We start from the raw sequence: 23,201 nt of genomic DNA, 5'->3' as shown, positions 1-23,201 counted from the left end.
CAAATACTGTATGATTCACTTCTACAAGGAACAAAGAGTAGTCAAAATCATGAAATGAGAAAGTGAAGTGGTGGTTGCCAGAGAGGAGAATGGAGAGTTACTGCTTAGAGTTTCAGCTTAAAAAATGAAGAGTTATCAAGATGGATGGTAGTGCTGGCTGCACAACAGCGTGAATGTATTTAATACTACTAAACTGTACACTTAAAATGGTTAAGATGGTACATTTTATGTTACGTGTATTTTAATACAATAAAAAAGAAACATAAAGCAAATTAATTTCTCTATGAATTTTGAAACCATGAAAATGGAAAATCAATAAAGAAACAAAAATCTATGCTTACATTGAAGAGTTGATATGAGATTGAAAAGAAATTATATTTGCAAAGTAAAAACCTGACACAAAATAAATAATAAATTATAACCATCATGCTTATTGACAATTAGATTTCAGTGTCTTCACCTTAGATAACTGAAAAATTCTGCTTTGCACAACACTGAAACAAAATGGTGAACTATATACTAACATTCTTTTACTAAATGTCTGGAACTATATATGTCTCACATTTATAAATTAGCTCCTGAATAGAGTTCACATTTATTATCTGATTGATTCTCACAAGTAGTTTAAGGCACAGAAATGACAGTATTATCTAAATTTAAAGAATATAAACCTAAACACCAAAATGTTTTTTAAAAAGGAGAGAAATACAACACTCACTTTTGGATTCTCAGTTTTGGATTCCCAGTTTCATTCTGTTACTTCATGAAATCCTTATGATTATAAGATATAAATTAGAGATCTTTCCTATTATAGTAAAATTTCCCCACCTAATGTATATAGCCATCAATGCCTAATTTTAGCCATGAGGCCAATCATAGAAAAGTAAGCCAAACGCTATGAGTATTTTCTTCTCAATTATATATTTAGAGACATGTAAAATTGATGGTATTTAAAGCCTAAAATAAACGCTGTCAGGAAATATGTAAAGGTTTTACTTTTATTTGCCTTTTATTCTGTTGTGTATTATTACAAATTTTTAATCATAAATTTGAATTTATCAAAATAAATACACACTTGTAAGACTTCTAACTGTAATTTCAAACAAAAATGTAGTCTGTTTTATGAGTAAAAAAAAAAAGTTACATTTACTATTCTTAAATCTTCAAGATCACTCAGCTAAAGCTATTTTCTAAGCTGCCATGGTACCTGTGTATGTATATTGATCATGATTACTCAATATATAGTTATAAATATGAGATATGGCATTGAGTTCTGGCTTTAATGAAGTGAAGACTGATGGTGTATAGTTTCATATTTTACTAATAAAGATATATCAGGAAATATAAATTCAGGGAGCTGGTAATAATTTTAAATTAATATATTAGATTTTTCTAGTAAGAAAAGATCACATACACATATGCACACACACATATACACACATGCACACACACTTAACAATTTTAACTTAAGTCCTGGGGATAAATGTTTGCAAAGAACTTACTGTATTTTGCTCCCTTTTATTTATATAGGCTAATAATAGATTGGGTAGAGAGATAAATAGACAGAAGTTTTTTATAAGCTGAATGCCAAAATTTTCATAAAATTTAATGTTGAAAGCATTTCAGTAATAATTATGCTCAAAGTTGGAATTACATGTGAGAATGTCATGTAAACAAATACTAGAGATTTTGGAAATACATAGATCATAGTTTGCTCATCCTACTCTAATTATACAGTTTATAATATTAAAAATATTAAAAACTAAGACTGAAAATATAAAAATGAAATATTTATCACAGTACTTAGAAAAAAGATTTAAAACTCCCTGTTTAATTAAGGACATACAACCTACTTGGTTAAAATATATCTGGTATTCTTAGAAATAATATAAAACAAAAGCAGCTGATTATATTTTATGATATTCCAGATTATTATTAATAAAACTGTCTAATTTTATTGTAAATGACAAGTCTATCATTCCCTTTGAGGTGATACATATATGAATGTCATTGTATTTATAAATATGAAAATAAATATTGCTAATGGTAGATAACTTTTGTTGAACCTCTTTTCATATCCCTACCTGTACATGTTTAGAAATTGTATATCTATTATTTTGTACAGATTAAATTTTAAGAGTATACATTATTTTAACCAGATAAATTCTTATATGTCACTATATATAACACATAGACTCATTTAATAATTGGATTCATATTTCAGCTGTATATAAAAATTCTATGATTTTCTACATCTGTATGTTTTTATAATATATGGCCATGAATATAAGTGGAGTAAATACACTCTCTCTGGCTCATAATTTAATATAAAATATTTAAATTCGTTATTTTTAATTAGGCAGATATTATATTATACATACATGTTTTAAGAGTCTCTATCCAAAATTTCCCTTCTTGTAATTTATATACAGAACATGTCAGTAAAATTTTGGATGTTGGAGATAAACAAACTGGGCTCAACACCTCCCACCCATGTATTATCTTATCTAGTTGTGAATATTTTATGATGTGATGTGATGCAGTCTTCTCTTCTTAAAATTGAATAGTATTTGTGGTTTTTATCAGATAAGTCAACGTATCTATTGGTTATTTTTTTAAATTGCACCAAACAATGTATTTTAGTTAGGTAAGCGGAAAAGGATTTATTAATCAGTACAGATAGTACATGGAGTCTGACTTTCCAGAAAAAACTCCCCAAATATTAAGGTGGAAATGGGCTACTGGGGGCAATGAATGCCCTGTACCCCAGCTGTTGTGTGTGTGCATTGGCTCTGAAAGAAAAGATTTTGGATGCTGATTGAAGTTACCCAAATCATGTCTGTAATGTACTGGAATCATGCTTGTTACACAGCAAGCCCACAATAAGTGCTACCTATTAATACTTTTATGATCTAATTATATCCGTATTTGCTTCACTTGTACATTTTTGCAGCTTACATATTTCAAAACTGGACCCTAACATCTCCTCTTTTTTTCCCACATTCCCTTCATTCAATCTGAGGTGCCAAGTTCTGTGCTTTTCTCTTTTATACTATATACATGGATTGATATTTTTTAAATTGATTGAAGTTTGATTGAAGTAAAATAAACTACAAATATTCAGCTGTACAATTTGATCAGTTTCGATATATTTGTACACTTCTGAATGTATCATCCTAAACAATACAAAGAACATTTCTATCAAAAAAAAAAAAGAGAGAAAAAACAAGAACATTTCTATCACCCAAAAAACAGCTTCCTCCTTCCTCTTAGAAATCCTCCTTTCCTACTCCTCTTTCCTAAGCAACCATTGACTTGAATTCTGTCATTGTGATTCATTTGCACGATATAGATTTGTATATAAGAGGAATCATATAGAATCTACAATTTGCCTGACTTCTTTCACTCAAGATAATGATTTTGCAGTTGAACTATGTTTTTGTGCATATCAATCGTTCTTTTCTCTTTACTGATGTGAAACATTCTATTTTATGAATACATCATAATTTGCTTATTCGTTCATCTCTTGATAGACATTGGGTTCTTTATCACTTTGGAGCTATTATAGATAATGCTGATCTGAACATTCGTGCACAGTTTTTTTGTGTGTGTGAACATATGTTTTCATTTCTCTTGGGTAAATAACTAAGAGTGAACTGACTAGATTTTGTCATAAGTTTATCTTTAAGAGACTGACATACTGTTTTCCAAACTAGTTGTGCCACTTTACATTATCACCAGCAGTAAATGTAAAGTCTAGTTTGTCCAACTCCTTGACAATACTTGATATGGTCAGACTTTTCAATTTTAGCTAATCTAATGTGTATATAGAGGTAGATCCTAATTGTATTAATTTTCATTTCCCTGATGACTAATGAAGGTTAGCATGTTTTCATGTGTTTGTTACCTATTTGCATATGATTTGAGGTGGTGTCTTTCAAATTTTCTGCCCATATATCATTATTTCTTTATTTGTCTTATTATTGAGTTCTAATAGGGTTTTATATATCTTGGACACAGGTGATTTGTCCAAGATATGTCTTAGACAAAACTATCTTTTCTCAGACTATCATTTGCATTTTGGATTTCTTAACAATGTCTTTGGAATGGAAACGTTTTGATTGATTCCAATTTATTGATGAATTCTAATTTATCATTTTTTAATGCTTCATGCTTTTTGGGATCTATCAAACAAAAACTTTTAAAATACACAGATGGCAAATATTTTGTCATATTTTATTTCTTTTCAATTAACATTTATATCCATCATACACTTTAAGTTAATTTTGTATATAGTGTGAATCTTTCCTTTTGCCTATAATTATTTGTTTTCTCTGGTAAATTAATCTGTTGTTCTTTTCCTTTTGTGTAGTTAATGGCATTCAAGTGTTTTCTATTTACATATAAAAATTAAATAGAATTGTTACCTTAAGTAATTGGTGAGGATTTTCTCTGTAGTTTTAAAATTCTTTAAACCCAGAAATCCCCTCTCCTGAGTGTGTAGCTTTGCAGAAAACACTGATTAAGCTGTCAACATATTTAGACCGAAAGGATTTGCTTTTGTCTTAGTTGGTGTAGGATAAGGCAGGCAGTTGGACTCAAACCAGATGTCGATAGAAGGCATTTGCATTGTGTGTGGAACTTTTGCTTCCTCGAAATATTTATATCTTCCTTTTCTATTTTAGAATTCGATATCCAGAATAAACATTTAGAATCTTTCCCTCTCCATTCTCCTCTGTTGGATTCCAACTGCTCAGGAATCTCATTCTTTCTCAGATAGGCCAAACAATTTATTTATAGAGAAGATTATTAATTTTATTTTGATATAAATATTCCAGTAGGGAAAATGGCTCCGAACGAGTTCGAATCTAATTGATGGATAAGAAGGGGCGAAGCATTGCAGGTAGGATATATTTTGATGTGAAGTGCACGCTCTCTCTCTTTCTGTCCTTGGCTGCCACCACTGCTGCTTATTTGGGCAATAGTACAGAAGATACTTTACGTAAGGCGACTAGACAGACACAACAGGAGCAGAGCAGACTTATCTATGTGTGCCTCTTTAGTGACTCCGAGTTTCCTATTGGACATGCAGCTGCATGTGTTAGTCTACACACCTGTGGTCCTGCCAGGTTTGAGAGTGAAGACACATTCTTGATAATTCAGTATTCTTCTATCCATGAAGTTTCTCTCTTTGTATACTAATAATCTTTGTGTATCTGAACAGGCATAACATTTATACCATGGGAATTACAGGCCCTTGAAGTAAAATCAGCTTGGTAAAGTCACATGATCCTCAGCTTTCAATCACCTTTTGGAACGTTCTCTATGTGTCAGTACTTAGGTTAGGTATTATCTATACTGTCTCTCTGCCTACAGCTTCTCATCACTTCTGCCAGCAGCTCTCCTCCAGAGGGGAGTTAAATTTGTATATTAAGACCTCTAAATAACATTTAAATGACTAAAATTAATGGTTACTTGGGAAAGAGCAACTTGAACCTATGGGGAAAAGCCAGATTTAGCATCAGTCTGTCACTTATACCAAGTCACATAGTTCAGATATCTGTGCATCTAAACCATCATTTTCATTTGTGCTAATGTCGCTTTATGAAGGTGTATGAAGCTACTGTAAACAGTTTGCTTCTAAGTTTTCTTTTATAATTAAAAACAAACATGAAAGCAATTGCATCTATGTTTTAAATGTTCACTTGAACACCTTGCCGACTTTGCAATACACATCCAACTTCTTTATTTACTTCTGCATTAAATTCATTTGTTCTGTCAGTGAGTGGAAAGTCTACCATCAAAGATTTATGCAACTGATATGTATAAAAATCATTTAAAAATTCTTACCTTCTAATTTTCTCCCAAGTATCTATGTTTGTTGTTAGTTCCTGAATTATATATTGCTATTCAAGAAAAACACTCCCATAAGGGACATCAAATTGTCAATTGTATGAATAGCTAGAAAATGCTGTGGTTTACTTAAACCAAACTTACCTCTCTCAATATCAAGTAGCTGTAACTTTGGGGCAATCTCCAATTAAGAGTTAATATTTATCAACAAATATTTGAGAAAACCTAATAAAATAATTTATCAGACTTCACAACGTTGGCTAGCATGCTCATAATTTTCTGGAGTGGATTAGTTTTTCCACACACAGGATACATGTAGTTCTAGGCACATGGGTAAGCAGATAGCAAATGAGCCCATACAATGTGTCTTGTAGTTGAGCAATGAGGACAGAGTGTATTCCTGTTGACACAGTTAGTCATTTTGCTTTTCATGTGGCATCTGGGTCCTCATCTGTTTTATTCCATTTTTATTTTAGGGAACAAACTATAACCATGAGTACATTTTCAGTACTAGTTGCCACAGAGTTGTAGAATTTTACAGCTGGGAGAAACCTCAGAGATTAGCGCATTTAGCACCTAAGGAATTTCTAGCTGAGATTTTGGCAGGCATAAAGTGAAGGAGCTCCCCAGAAGAATAATACGTAAGATGCAAAGACTTTTTTCCTGAAAACATTTTAGAACAGAACTTATATCCATAAAATGTGCACTCCTAACAAGAATATTGATAGGTCTCAGGGGCACCGCTTTTGTTCTTGAGATTCAAGCTCTCACTCCTCATAGATTCACATCTATTACCATCACTGCTGTTCCTGAGCCCTCCCACGACTCTTCCAATAACAATTCACTGAAACTTAATGTGAGGGCCCTTCCTGTTCACGCATACATTTACAGCTAATGCTATGTTACCACAGAGGTGCTCTCTAGTAGCAGTGGTAACCGCAGCTCATACCCAGAAAGTGCTAGCTCAGGTATTCGATTTAGGTGGATATTTACAGAGAAGCAATTTGGAATACTATATTTTTCAATGCTTTAGTCCTCATAAATGATATCAATCAAACCATTGCAGCTATGCCAGCACCTTGCTGAGTAGACATTAGGATTTAACAGTTAGTTATAAGAAGAGTTAATGGGTTAGATCAGATAAGCAGTTTTATAAGGGGTCTGAAAAGAGTCATTTTCCTTTTCACTTATCTAATTTGCACTCGACAGCGTAGGGCAGTTTCTTAGCATCGAACCAATTGAATTTTATAGCAACTTTTTTTTCCCCAAAAGCATATGATTTTCTCTCATTTAAAAATCAAAGCCTAAGTGAAAAAAATTTTTTTTGAGTATCAGATCATTTCCAGTATGGAATAGCATATTTCCCAATATTTAAGGGTATTAATAAAGTACTAAAAGAATTGGAAAGTGATTATATAATTGAAGTGAAATAAGGAGAGAAGTGAGAACAGGAAGGGTTATTGGACAACAAGGGGTAATAGGATTGTATGTGCTGATGGGTTTTAGTGATTTTTAAAAATAGAGTAGGAGGGACTCAATGAGAAAGAGTTGGGATTGGGGATGGGCAATAGACTGAGGGTGTGATGCTTGAGGCAGGTTATAGATGGAACATTAGTTTTGGGGGTTCAAGGTTAGCATATAGGAATAAATAGCTGATGCAGCATAGAAAAGGGCACAGAAGGAGAGAAATAGCTTCCCACTAGCTAGCTATTTTACATTTGGTAGTATTTATAAGTCCGTGCCACTCTCTCACTTCGTCCCAGCTTACCCCTCCCCCTCCCCGTGTCCTTAAGTCCATTCGCTACATCTGCATCTTTATTCCTGTCCTGCCCGTGGGTTCTTCAGAACCACTTTTTTTTTTAGAATCCATATATAGGTGTTAGCATATGGTATTCGTTTTCCTCTTTCTGACTTACTTCACTCTGTATGACAGACTCTGGGTCCATCCACCTCACTACAAATAACTCAGTTTTGTTTCTTTTTATGGCTGAGTAGTATTCCATTGTATATATATGCCACATCTTCTTTATCCATTCATCTCTCAATGGACACTTAGGTTGCTTCCATGTCTTGACTATTGTAAATAGAGCTGCAATGAACATTGTGGTACACGACTCTTTTTGAATTATGGTTTTCACAGGGTATATGCCCAGTAGTGGGATTGCTGGGTCATATGGTAGTTCTATTTTTAGCTTTTTAAGGAACCTCCATACTGTTCTCCATAGTGGCTGTATCAATTTACATTCTCACTAACAGTGCAAGAGGGCTCCCTTTTCTCCACACCCTCACCAGCATTTATTGTTTGTAGATTTTTTTGATGATGGCCATTCTGACTGGTGTGAGATGATACCTCATTGTAGTACTGATTTGCATTTCTCTAATGATTAGTGATGTTGAGCATTCTTTCATGTGTTTGTTGGTAATCTGTATATCTTCTTTGGTGAAATGTCTATTTAGGTCTTCTGCCCATTTTTGGATTGGGTTGTTTGTTTGACATTGAAGTTGCATGAGCTGCTTGTAAATTTTGGAGGTTAATCCTTTCAGTTGCTTCATTTGAAAATATTTTCTCCCATTCTGAGGGTTGTCTTTTCGTCTTGTTTATGGTTTCCTTTGCTGTGCAAAAGTTTTTAAGTTTCATTAGGTCCCATTTGTTTATTTTTGTTTTTATTTCCATTTCTCTAAGAGGTGGGTCAAAAGGATCTTGCTGTGATTTATGTCATAGAATGTTCTGCTTATGTTTTCCTCTAAGAGTTTGATAGTGTCTGGCCTTACATTTAGTTCTTTAATCCATTTTGAGTTTATTTTTGTGGATGGTGTTAGGGAGTGTTCTAATTTCATTGTTTTACCTCTAGCTGTCCAGTTTTCCCAGCACCACTTATTGAAGAGTCTGTCTTTTCTCCATTGTATATTCTTGCCTCCTTTATCAAAAATAAGGTGACCATATATGCATGGGTTTATCTCTGATCTTTCTATCCTGTTCCACTGATCTCTATTTCTGTTTTTGTGCCAGTACAATACTGTCTTGATTACTGTAGCTTTGTAGTGTAGTCTGAAGTCAGGGAGCCTGATTCCTCCAGCTCGTTTTTCTTTCTCAAAATTGCTTTGGCTGTTTGGGATCTTTTGTGTTTCCATACAAATTTTGAAATTTTTTGTTCTAGTTCTGTGAAAAATGCGATTGGTAGTTTGAATCTGTAGATTGCTTTGGGTAGTTTAGTCATTTTCACAATGTTGATTCTTCCAATCCAAGAAGAAATGGGGGCATTTTAAGTGGGAGGAAGAGACGGCATTGAGGTAGAGATAGTCACCTGTATTATAAATATAAATGTGTGATCATGGGTTTGAAATGCACAGGACACTATTTTTAAATCATATGAAGCAAATGGTGTGGAACAGAATGTAAGAGTGCTTGCTTTTCTTATCTTTACCTTTCTAATCTTTTCATCTTAATTGCTTTCATCTCTTAGACCCCATTCTACTTGCAGTGTGGAAATGTTTGCAACTAGTAAAAGCTCTGCCATTGAACACTTGAGAGCTTGACCTTGGTCTCAGGCTACTTTCTGAAATGCCCTTGTTGTTTCTCTGTGAGCCTTCTATTCCCTGTGCAGAAGCTAAAGGTGCATTTGATCTTTCTCAACATGTATGTCTTTTGTGCAGTTTCATGGTGGGAAAGTCTATTGCTCTTAATAGTTTTACTTCCCAGGGTAGTTCTACTTTTTCTCCTTCAAATACATTGCCTCCTAATCTTTTGAGCATAGAGAGCAAAAGATAATATATGAGCTATAAATATATTCAGACAAACCAGGCTGCTTATCTTCAGACTGAACATGCTGTTTTATTCCTACTACAAACTATTGGGGGAAAAAAATGGTGTGATGTGGGTCAGTATTTATTCACAACTAAATTAGAAGGATTAGAAAATTTTTAAAGTAAACCTTAGGGGGTTGTAAAAATCCAAACTAAAATATATTCTAATGAATTTGGGATCTTTGCAATGTTTGAGCTTGCTTATTAAAAATAACCTGAGTGATACAATTAATCTCAGCTTAGATCCACTGAGGAATATACTTAATTTGGTTAAGATGCATATATTTTACTTTATTTTTTGTTGTATTTTATTTTTTAATATCTTTATTGGAGTATAATTGCTTTACAATGTCGTGTTAGTTTCTGCTGTATAAGATGCTTATATTTTAATAGTGATGGTTTGGGTTACTCAGAATCGGACAAGATAAACCATTAAATTCCATTGCATAGCTTTAACTAGCTTACACAATTCAGTGTTTCATTTTCAGAGCCCTCTGTGATAGAACTATCCACCGAACAATTTCAGACACTATCAGCCTCACCTGTCCCAGCTTCAGAGCAACCACTTTTGCATGTGCTCCACCCAGCCTCTTTGCTGGTGACTAATTTCACACTAGCACAAAGCAATGGTGCCTTGTCTCAGGGTTGTACTACACTAGGACTACCCTGCTGCTGTTCAAGTAAGACACCAAGACACCAAGAATCACACTGGGTATCTATGCACGTCCAACCCAAAAGTGTAGGGAGTTACCCATAGAGAGAATCTTAGACAGGAGTTTGCACCTTATTTTCTCCCTTCTTTCTACTGGACAGCCCTGTCCTGAGATGCAATATTTTATATGGTTCTCAGAAGACAGGCCATGGAAATATGCCACTCAACTCTCCTGCTTTAGGAAGCATGATTGACATGGACCCAGCTGCTATGCTGGGATTCCACCACCACATTCATTGCCCCGACCATGCCTTCCATAGGATGCTTTCAGCCAAAGGCAGAGAACAGCAGAGATAGTAAGGCAGACCCATTCTTGCAGATGTAGGATGCTGGACTCCTTTGGTAGGTGACATTGGCTCCAGGGCCACTCACCTGCCTGGACAAATCTTCCTTTGAAATGCATTACAATCTGAGGCTCTGCCTATCCTCCTTTGGCTCCTTCACAGCAGTCAGACCTGCAACCTGCTCTGATGGCCCTGCCACCCCATTTAAGTCCCTCCCCTTTCCCCCTCACAGTCCTTTACCTCAGTAAATCTCCTGTACCTCTATAGTTACATCTCAGTGTCTGCCTGGCAGAGAACCTGAACTAACCCAAGTAGTACTAGGAATAATTAGTCCAAGAATACAGACAGAAAGAAGAGAACTTAGGACTGGCTTACTTCTCACCCAGCAGGCCAAGACAACACTGCCCTGAAGAGTAGTGGGGCACAGATAATCCCTGGCACAAGTGGTGACCTGATTGCTAAAGATCTCACTCTTGATGACCTAGTAAAATGCCCACCTGGAGAGCAATATCTCAGGTGCAATGATCCAGGTACTTGAAATATATAGAGGGAATGATGCCTGCAGAAACAGAGGCATGAACTGGTTATTAAAGAGTTGTTTTGACATCTTGCAGAGAGATAATGAGAGAAAAAAAGTGGTTAAGAAACTGCTAATGGCTGAGTGTGAGAGCCAGACGGCCTCTGGTAGCTTATAAAGAGGCCCTCATCTCCTACAGTAGATATGTCTTTTCACAGCTAAAAAGAGGATGAAAATGGATAATTAGAGGCACAGGGCTCAGAGATGTCAGAATGCTTAGCCGAGGCAGATCAGTTACATTAAGGTCAGGGTTCTGCTTGGAAGAACCCCATACCCTGAAACTCAAGATGAGAACATCTGGAGAAGTGCCCCTCAAGATGTTGATTTTTCAGGCACGCATGAACTTCCAAGGCTTCAGAGTTTGCCTTTCCTCCCCCAATAAGAGATAGCACTCCCACTGTATTGAAAGATGCTGCCGAGACCTGTCCCCAACCAGGCAAGAGGAGAGGCCTCAGATGATGCTCTCACCTCCTCTCCTGTCCCTGAAAATATATTTAATTATCATTCTTGGCAGCTGGAGAAAACACACACTAAGGTCCCTGTTCTATTGGTGCTGGCATAATGAAGAAGGGCAAATACAACCCAATAATTAGGGTGAGGTCACAACATATGCCACCTGTCGACATGCCAGGCTTGATGAGTTTGGAAACAGGCCATACACTGAAGGAGTTACAAGAAGTAGCTTGTAGGTACTGGTAAAAGGCAGAGGATGAGCTCTGAACTTGGATATCAAGGATGATTGATCAAGCAGACTACTGGCACAGAAGACTAGAAATATGAGAATTTTCTTAAGACATGAGATTAAACACTCTGGTCAGGACCCCAGAGGATGGGCTAAGTCACTGCTAGGTTGGCACTTAAAAGGTTAGAAAAAGTGATAGCCAAGCTTCAGAGAAGTGGCGATGTCTGAGTTTGCTCTGGCAGCTGGTAAAGAGAGGGATACAGCAGCAGATAGAGCATCAGAGAGGGATACAGTAGGGGAAGTGGTCAGGCCTGAAAGGATCTGTTATCAGGACTGAAAGGATCTGTTATGTAAGGCCAGAGGACCCGCCAGATAGGACAGTTCACAGAACACAACATTAGCAATGTGCTGATGTGAGGAGCTCCTGCATCTTGAAGAAGGTGAGTGACGGCTGTCCTCTTCAGGACATGGCCGATGGTATAAGAGGCAACAACAGAATCACAGAGTGGGGCTCATTTCTATCTCCGGGAATAATGACCCCTCAAAGCACTAGAGACCAGATGGCAGTGCTTAACAGGAGGAAGCCAGGATGCCTAATTAGCATAACGACTAGCAAGATTGAAGCACAGCTGAGGAGCTTTGATCCACATGGAGTTGGATGATAGGTAAAAGAGCATGATAACCTAAGCATAAAACAGGCAACTGACAAGGGCTCTGTTTGATATATAAACCCCAAAAGACAAAAACAAATGAACAGAGGCAGAAGGAGGTTGTTTCAATAGTTACATTCCCTTGCATATTTTCCAGACTTGTGCCAATTTCCTAGTCCAGAATCCTTTGCCTAAAGAACACTTTCTACCACAGGTTACTACAAAGAAGCACTCTGCAACCTTGAGGCAAATATATATTGTAACGATTACTCCAGTCTTTCCCCAAAGAGATCTATAAACAACCATTTACTCAGCTGATTTTACACAGGCTCTATGTTGGTATTAATATCTGGAGACCCAAAACATCTCCAAGGTCTCCTTTTCAGAGGAGTTTCCATAGACCAGATAATAAATAGAGTCCTGGCTAAACTCCAGATCACAGTGGGCCCAATGGGTAAGAATGAGAACCCAGAGGTCATGTCCCATGTCCCTGCAAATATATTTGAATTTCTGTTCTTGGCAGTTGGAGAAAACACCCACATTGGTACCTCGTTGTATTGGTGCTGGCATAGTAAAGAAGGCCAAATGCAAATCTCTGAAACTTCCCCCATTCTGGCTAAGATAATAAATCAAAGACAATATTGTGTGCCCAGAGAAATGGCAAAAATTAATACTGCCATTAAAGGCCTGCATTAAGTCCCAGTGGTGGCTCCTATCACGTCTCCTTTTAATTCACAAGATTGGCCTGCACAGAAGCAACAAACTGTAGATGGATGCAGACTTAACGAGTAGATTCCTGACTGCAACCGTTGTGCCTAAGGTGGTACTATTGATGCAGCATGCTAATAAATTCTCACTTATATAGCACCCAGCATTCATGAAGTGAATGCATCATTTTCTATTCGCATCAGAAAACTGGATCAGAAACAGATCACATCCACGTGGGATGACAGAAATATTCACTTACAGTTCTGTCTTAAGGGTATGTAATATCTCCTGCCATCTGTCATAATATAATCCAAAGATGTCTCAACGGCCTTCATGTCTCCCAGGACATCACACTGTTCCACTGTATCAAAGACATCATGTTATTTGTTGATGAACTAAAGGCTGGTCATGAACTAGTTCGTTGGTATGAACTAAAGGCTGCAAGCATATTGGAACGTTTGTCAGTACAGCTGGGCTTCAGAGGATGGGAGATAAACCCTCTGAAAATTCATGACTACCTTTTCAGTGAAATTTCTAAGCATCAAGTGCTTGCCGGAGTATCTGCTGAAGGACTTCTTTCCATGGATCTCTCATATTTCTACATTTCTTACATGCAGAGGCAATGACAGCCCTTCTTCCCGACTCATTTCTCAAGAATGTTTGTAAAGGAAATAGCCTTGGAATACAAAGGAAGTGTGTCCCTCCACAGAAAAGGGCAGTTTTGTTTATTGTCCAGTATAATAAAGAGAATGCCTCTACCTGGGACAAAGCTCAGTTGTACTGTAAAACATTTGGGTCCCTAAGCACATGTGAAAATGCTAATGTACAGCATCTACCTGGGTTTTTCTGAATTTTCCATGTGGCGCTTGGGCTATTTCCTGTGCCATAAAAATAACATTCTTTATATATGATGCAGGAATCTCGTGTCTTCTGCCAACATCTATGCGGTTGTGGCAGGCTACCTTTTAGCTGGCAAGTAGGATAAAATCTCAGACCCTTCACAGATTCTTGGTAGTTTTTGGTGAGGAGAATGGAATGATGTCAGCAGCTTAGCTCTGGAGGACAAAGGATGAGGACTTTGTAGATCGAGATATGCAGTATGATATCATGGAATATGGGAAGATTCCTGGAATCTGGTCACAGATGCTTTCCTCCAAGTGGTAGGTAAGGGAGGGAAGTTAGTGTCTCCTACTCTCTGACAGGTAATGAATTTCTACAAGATGTGTGGCTAGAAGAGGGATTACAACAATGCCCTCCTGGTGCTCTGGCTGTTGCCCATTCTCCTATGGATGAGGAGTGTTAATCATGGCAAAAGTCATGGGGAAATCAAAGGTTTCAGCAATAAGAATATAGAGCCACCCCTTTGTTTCTATCTCATTGCAGCTTCTGGAAATTTGTGTCAGGAATGCACTCCTAATAGGCTACTCTGATTAACCTGGCCGATGGGCTGGGAATAAATGCTGACATACTCAAAATATCCAAATCAAGTGTTGAAAATCATTTGCACCAGCAACCATAAGTTAAGCGGAAAAAACCTTGACCGTATTTCCGCATGCGATTCTCTACTTAAATGTAATGAAAATGTTCTGTTTTTAAAACAAATTGTGACTGGACAATGCAAAGGGGATACTGTACAACAATGTGGAATGGAAGAGACTGTGGGGCAAGAGAAATGAGCCACCACCGACCACATCAAAGGCCAGCCTTTATCCAAAGAAGGTGATGTTGTGTATATGATGGATGGGAAGGGAGTCCTATACTATGAGCTCCTTCCGGAAAACCAAATGATTAATTCCAACAAATGCTGTTTCCAGTTAGACCAACTGAAAGCAGCACTCGATGAAAACCATCCAGAATTAGTCAACAGAAAACACATCATCCTTCATGGATAATGCAAGACCTCATGTTTTTTGATGACCAGGAGAAAACAGTTACAGCTTGGCTGGGAAGTTCTGATTCATCTACCGTATTCACCAGACATTGCACCTTTGGATTTCCAATTATTTCTGTCTTTACAAAATTCTCTTAATGGAAAAAAATATCAGTTCCCTGAAAGACTGTAAAAGGCACCTGGAACAGTTCTTTGCTCAAAAAGATAAAATGTGTTGGGAAGATGGAATTATGAAGTTGCCTGCAAAATGGCAGAAGGTAGTGGAACAAAAGGGTGAATTCATTGTTCAATAAAGTTCTTGGTTTATGGAAAATGGAAAATGTGTCTTTTATTTTTACTTAAAAACTGAAGGCACTTTTTGGCCAACCCACTACTAGGGATTACAGACATCTCATTGACTTGCAAAAAAGCATGTGCTGGCCAATTCTATCATTCATAACAAACCTGGCCAGTGAGTTGAGGCTGTACTGTAAGCCTTCCATAACCAAGATTGTGTCATCGTTAACTTTAGTTAAAATAAGGGACAGCATTCATACCACTTTTTCTAAAGGCATGACTCCCAGCATAGAGAAACCTGTTCAAGGAATGTGCATAAACTACAAGTCATTTATTCCTTCAGGAATCTTCAGCTAGCTGCCAAGTGCAGCATCATTTTGGAAGGACCTCCACAACCCACTACTTAAATGTGTAAGCTTCCTGAGGAGAAGGATTTATGTTAGCTTCTCCACTGAAATATTGAAACATCCAGCACATTATCTCCTAAATATTAGTCTTCAATATATAATTGTTGAATGGATGTACAATACTATAATACGTGTTTACTAAAAGTACAAGGAAGATGTTTTACGAATTGGTAATGATGAGAAACAAATGGGACTGGCCCAAAATTTCATCCAGTTGAATGGAAAGAATTAGATCTACAGCATTTGTTTGAATGGATACTAAAGAAAAAGAATAAAGTTCATTGTTGATTATGCTCCATGAGTCTGGCTTATTACATGGACAGGTTATGATGGTCATGATAAACCAGAGATTTACTGAGTATCTAGAATGTTCCATCACTTGACTGGTTGCTGGGAAACAAGTAAATGTCATAGGTGATAATGATTGCAAAGCTTCAGTGAAGGAAGTTGGTATCAAGGGGCTAGGTTGAGAACAGAAACATATAAACAGAAGTATAATGAAAATTGAATGGAGCGTAACAGAGATTTTAAAAAATGTTTCTCAAGAGATACAGGATAAATGAGAAACTTTCATTTCAAGAATGACAATTCGACAATGAAATTGCCATGTTAAACTGAAAAAAATATCCAAATGACCCAATTCAAATTGGAACAAACTTATGAAATGCAATTTTCCCTGAAACAGCAGTTTACTGTGATGACTAAACCTTCAGAGACCTGAACCCAGGGCAGTGGCCAGGGGTGGCATACAATGTATTGTTTTCCCACTCTTCATAAATGGGTAACCACAGGGTAAATTTGAAGTATGATGGAAAGTGTATTAGCTTGCTAGGGCTGCTGCAGCAAAGCTTCACAAACTGGGTAAGTAATACAACAGAAATTTATTTTCTCACATATCTGAAGGCTAGAAATCTAAAATCAAGGAGCTGGCTGGCAGTTTTTCCCTCTGAGGGCTGTGAGGAAAGAACCTGTTTCAGGCTTCTCGCCTTGGCCTGTAGATGACCATCTTCTCCCTGGGTTTTTTTCCATTATTTTCCCTTTATGCATGCTAATCTCTGTGTCCAAATTTTCCCTTTGTATAAAGACTCCAGTTATATTGGATTAGGGTCTACCCTCAAAATCTCATTTTAACTAATTATATCTACAATGACGCTATTCCAAATAAAGTCACATGATGAGGTACTGAGGGCTAGGGCTTTAAATTGTGAATTTTTGAGGGACACAATTCAACTCATAACAGATAGACTGGATATTCTGAAGTTTAAAATTAAACGTCTAAATGGATATATTGCAAGGTCATATTTGGGAATAGAAATATCTACTAAATATAAAATTAATAATATAACATGATCTTGAGCTACATTGGCAAGATTCTTATAGGATATTAGTAGACTGATATCACAGTAACTACTGTGGTAGTTATACAGTAGTTATACATTATATATATGTGGTAGTTATACAGTAGTTATACTGCTGTATAACTACTGTATACTACTGTATAATGTGTTTATAAGGGAAAAGATTTCAAATCTTTGTTCTGCTAATCAAGTGCTATTTGACCTTAGAGAATTAATTTTACCTTTTAAACATGTTTCCTCACCTATACATATGGCAATAATAACAGAGAATTTGCAAATAAGGTTATTGTAAAAATTAAGTGAATTGATATTTGTAAAGTCCTTATTGCTGTCATTATTCTTGTAATAGTATTAAAGCTATTGCTATCCTGCTCTGTTTCCAAAACTGAAAATGTGGGTCACAATTCACTTTCACAGGTGCTAGTAATATTTATAAACAATCTTGTACATAATCACCAAGATGATTACTTTTATATTTGTATGTTGCATTAGTTTCCTAGGGATGCTGCAACAAAGTATCACAATATAGTTCACTAAAATAGGATAAACTTTTTACCTCACAATTCTGGAAGCCAGAAGTCCCAAATCAAGGTGCTAGCTCCCTCCAAAGAATCTAGGGGAGAATCCTTCCTTACCTCTTCAATTTTTTGTTATCTCTTGGCATTCCTTGGTTTGTGGCAACATAACTCTGTCTTCATCTTCACATGCCATTCTCTCTGTGTGTCCCTCTGTGTGTTCTCTCCTCTTATAAATATGGCCAGTTTGGAATTAGGTCTCACCCTAATCCAGTGTGACCTCATTTTAGCTTATTACATCAGTAAAGACTCTATTTCCAAACCAAGTCACATTTGGAGGTTCTAGATGAGCATGTATTCTTGGGGAACACTGTATATCCCACTACGGTCTGACATCTGGTCCCATCAAATGCATGTCAATTCCACATGCAAAATATATTTACCCCAATCCTGAATCTCTCCAAATCTTAATCCATTCCATCTTTAGCTCTAAATTCAAAATCTCATCTAAGTATCATCAGCTCAAAAAGTTGCAAATTTCATCATCTAATCATCTAAATCGTGTATGGGTGAGACTCTGGTTCTAATCCACTCAGAAGCAAATTCCTCTCTCTCTCTCTCAGCTGTGAAACTAAAAAAGAAGTTATCTGCTTCTCATATACGGTGGTGGGACTGGTATAAGATGGATATGCCATTACCAAAAGGGAGAAAATGGAGTGAATAAAGGAGTCACTGGTCCAACATCCAGCAGAGCAAATTTCATTAGGTTTCAAGGCCTGAAAATAACCTGAAAGTCGCCCCAATCTCTGGCTTGTGGATGAAGTAGAAGCTGTGCCCTTTCAGCCTATGGTGGCAGTGATTGCCTGCCAGCGTCTGAGCCAAACTCAGAGTCATACTTCCTTTCTCTTGAAGGATAACATATGTATGTAGCTGAGTACCTCTATCAGCTCATTTTCCGCCTGTGGAATTTTGGCAAAAATACTTTAAAATAGGTACTGTGTATTCCCTCAAGATGCACAAACTTCCAGGTGTCTCTCTTTGATGTTAGCAGCCAGTGATGCTATCTAAATAAATCTACTAATTAAGTAGTAATTTCAAAATGGTGCTCTGGCTCTGTCATTCTTTATTATTAGCTGGGATACTTCCCCTAGTCAACTATTTTTGTAGTCACACCTGATTAGAAAATAATGCAATAACTAACTTCTCTGAGAATGAATTTACACGTTCCTGGCTTTAATTACATGTGAGAAGGACTCTTGTTTGTTTATTTTTTAATTAGCTGTTATACAATGCCAACTAATTCACCGTAACAGACTGTCTCTGTCTGCATAATTGTAAATGGTCCTACCAAAATAACAGAGGCACAGGAAGGGTTATTTCTAAGGGTTCTCAGGAACCTTTAGAAATAGAAACTGCAGATACACAGTGGAAGAAACTGGAAAATAGGATTGCAAATAAATTACTTGGCTCATTAATTCATTGTGGAATTCTCCCACCACTTTTTTTTTCCTTTAAATTAAAATATAGTCTTTTCGGGCTTCCCTGGTGGCGCAGTGGTTGGGAGTCCGCCTGCCGATGCAGGGGACACGGGTTCGTGCCCCGGTCCGGGAAGATCCCACATGCCGCGGAGCGGCTGGGCCCGTGAGCCATGGCCGCTGAGCCTGCGCGTCTGGAGCCTGTGCTCCGCAACGGGAGAGGCCACAACAGTGAGAGGCCCACATACCACAAAAAAAAAAAAAAAAAAAAAGTTTAAAATGTAGTCTTTTCACTCTTTGGGCAAAATGCTAAGTACCTTTATTGTGAAATGCCTCCTCCATACTTAATATTTTTAAGTTATATTATACAATATATACTATTTTACTCATGATGAAAGTACTTAGAAAAATTGATAGAAAATATATATGATAGGGAAAGCAATTCAACTTTTTATAAATAATGGGAATGACAAAAACTAATATAAGACAAGGAAGTATGTTGCTCTCACGTTCACCAGTACTGTTAACATAATAGGGTATAATTACTAACATTAATAGAGTCAATGGGCTATACAGTGTAGAGAACAGAAAAAAAGTTTCTATGAATAAAATAAATGTTACATTTTTGTTATATGTATATGAGATGCTTATAACAATAGCAATAGAGTAGAATACGTTATCCTTTATCATCTGAAATACCAGAGTAAAGGATCTGAGAATAGTTTTTTGGATGCTATTTACTTCAGATTACCTCCTAAGAGAGAAAAATAAGATACATTACTCTGTGTCCTACCCAATGTAGGGGATGAGATAGTTAGACATAATCCTGCAAACTGGAATAGTTTGATTGTGAGGAAGACGATGAAGTCATGGCTAGAGAAAAAAGGAAGTAGTTCAGTTGCATATAAATGGTATCATCGTGTTCACATATCTGTTTAACAGTGGACTTTTTCCACGACATTATTTGGGAATATATTTTGATAGGGAAAAAAAAAAAGCAAGGGGAGAACAGAACCATTAACCTATTAACACAATGAAGCAGAGAACACAAGAGCTGTACAGAAAAAAGAAACAAGCAAAGAATGAGCAGATTGAATGACAATGCTGCAGGGCCTCAGAGAAAAAGAAGTTAGCAGTGGCTATTTTTTTTTTTTTTGCAGTACGCGGACCTCTCACTGCTGTGGCCTCCCCCGTTGCAGGGCACAGGCTCCGGACGCGCAGGCTCAGCGGCCATGGCTCACGGGCCCAGCCGCTCCGCGGCACGTGGGATCTTCCCGGACCGGGGCACGAACCCGTGTCCGCTGCATCGGCAGGCGGACTCTCAACCACTGTGCCACCAGGGAAGCCCTAGAAAAAGAAGTTAGAGTGGGGAATATTCCAGTGTGAAGATAATAGAGCAATCGGGATTTTCACCAGGAACACATGACTTCTGAAACAACTTGATGAACATTGTTCTAAACATGTTCTAAAAATTCTTAAACAAACCAAAAAAAAAAAAATTGCCTGGCCTAAGGAAAGAAATGGAGAAGACTACAACGGGACTTCATAAGTATGCACGATGTGAGGGAGTTTGCCATAAATTCGCACTGAGAAGGAACAATTGATTCTGGGTGTACTCTGGGACTCTGGTAAAGATTTTGCATTTTTAGAAAAAAAATAATTTATTGAGGTGAAATTCACAAAACAAAGTTAACCATTTTAAAGTACATAATTCAGTGACATTTAGTACATTCCCAGCATTGGGTGACGACCACTTCAACATAATTGCAAAGTTTTTCCATCACTCCTGAAGTAAAATCCCTTAGCCGCAAAGCAGTCCTCCCTACTCCCTCTTCCTTACGACCCCTTGGAAACCAGCATCCAGTATGCTGCCTTCATGGTAAGGATTTTGCATTTTGACTCTACAGACGTGTTACAATTTTTTTTTTTTTTTTTTTTTTTTTTTTTTTTTTTTTTTTTTTTTTTTGTGATACGCGGGCCTCTCACTGTTGTGGCCTCTTCCATTGCGGAGCGCAGGCTCCGGACGCACAGGCTCAGCGGCCATGACTCACGGGCCCAGCCGCTCCGCGGCATGTGGGATCTTCCCAGACCGGGGCACGAACCCGTGTCCCCTGCATCGGCAGGCGGATTCTCAACCACTGCGCCACCAGGGAAGCCCCTGACGTGTTACAATTTTTGTGTTTCCTGGGAGGATCTGATTAGATCCATAGAAAACATTTTAACACATCTATTAGAATGTCAGAATTGTCAACTTTGCAGACGGATGAATAGATTGCCTAAGGTAAAACTGAATTTTTTATAAACAGATTATAAATTGGATACTTAATATATTGGGGGTGGATTGTTTTCATTGCATAAGCTATTTTAGGAAATATTCCTCAAATAATTGAGTTACTATCTGCAATTTGAAATTAAATCTGAAGTTTATATTAGACATTACTAAGCCTCTAACACTAGTTTTATGTGCCTGAAAAAACTTTGCTAAACTATAACTACTTCTTCCTACTCCTGGAGTGCTGAAAACTTCTAGCAGACATCCCTTTCTGATATCTAGTGAATATCAGGCAATTTCCATCACACTCTTTAGTCAAATGATTCTAGCCTAAACTGGCAAACCCAAGTACTAACAACAGAATACTTTCTTTCACATTCAGTAAGCAACTACCATGTCTCATAATTTGGTGCTAAAGCTTTGTCTTCACTAAATATCCAAGTGAACTTAAACCTATTAGAAATGAAATAAATTTAGTTGTACTAGGCATATGCTGTTACTTTTATTTCTGTGATTCTGTGAATGTGTGCAAGAGTGATGTTTTCCCTAAAAATAATTTATAATATGCCTTCTCTTTGTGAGTTGAGCATAGCATCCTATTGATTCCTTGATATTTTAGTCCTTACAATCATTAAAAAAAAATCCCATATGTGTCACTTGTCAAAATTGTGCAACATATTAATCACAAATACTGCACTGTCCAATATTTTTGATGAATAATATAACTCATAGATGAAGTCACATAAAGAGGAAAGTATATACTAACCAGAATGTAATAATTTCATAATTGTATAAAAATTTAATTAGCAGACATAAAGGACAAACCACAGTTTAATTCCCAGAAAGCTATTTGTCCCAAGATTCTTCTAGACAGTTTCTTCATGTCAAACAGGTAGTCTGAATGTATGTTGTATTTGTCAAAGCTTTACACTTCTGTTTTATAAGTTTTGAGGATTGATAGCCTGTTTCAGAATTAGAGACCAATTTCATTTAATTCTTTGGTTTACTTGATAAAAGCTCTCACTATCAACTATTGTTCTTCTCTAGGCAAAAACTTAATTACAGAAGACATCTTACAGTAGAAGACATTTAATTAACTAACCAACATGAATAATGTTGTAAACTCTGGCAAGAGCAAGAAGGATGAATGATTATATCTACAGTATCAGAAATGTGTCTCCTAGACCTTGTAATAGTGATACTAGACATACATGATTGTACTGGGTCAATTACTGCTGGAAAATATCAATGGATTCTGAGATTTTTAGGAAGATTTTTATGCTTATTGGAGATAATTTATTTGTAATTCATTTTAATGTTGGCACATTATTCAGTGGACAGAAAAAATCCAGCACCTAAAGAAAGTTAGACACAGAAAGATGAGTGTCATTGGAACGTATAACTGAAACAGGTAAGGGTTAGTTAAGGGTCACACTTTGAGGATAACAAGAATCCACATACCTTGATTAGCTGTCCACTGGAAACCTCTCAGGAAGTAAGGCCCTTAAATGTAAGTTGGAATCGAGTTACTGATAAGATCAAGGTCTTCTTTCTTCACAAAGCATCCAAGCTACAAGATTAAATAAGCCCTAAACTTGGTCATTGTACCACATTATGAATGTGTTGAATGGGGAAGTAGAGTAATTAAACGGCAAGGAAAAATGGAAGGTGACAGTTATTATGGAAACTAGAAAAGAGAGCTGAGTGACACTATACCCTCTTGCCTCCAGCTGACAA

The sequence above is a fragment of the Kogia breviceps genome, chromosome 4 (genome assembly GCF_026419965.1).
Source record: "Kogia breviceps isolate mKogBre1 chromosome 4, mKogBre1 haplotype 1, whole genome shotgun sequence".
In the NCBI taxonomy this organism is placed as follows: domain Eukaryota; kingdom Metazoa; phylum Chordata; class Mammalia; order Artiodactyla; family Physeteridae; genus Kogia; species Kogia breviceps.
This window is presented reverse-complemented; position numbering follows the sequence as displayed.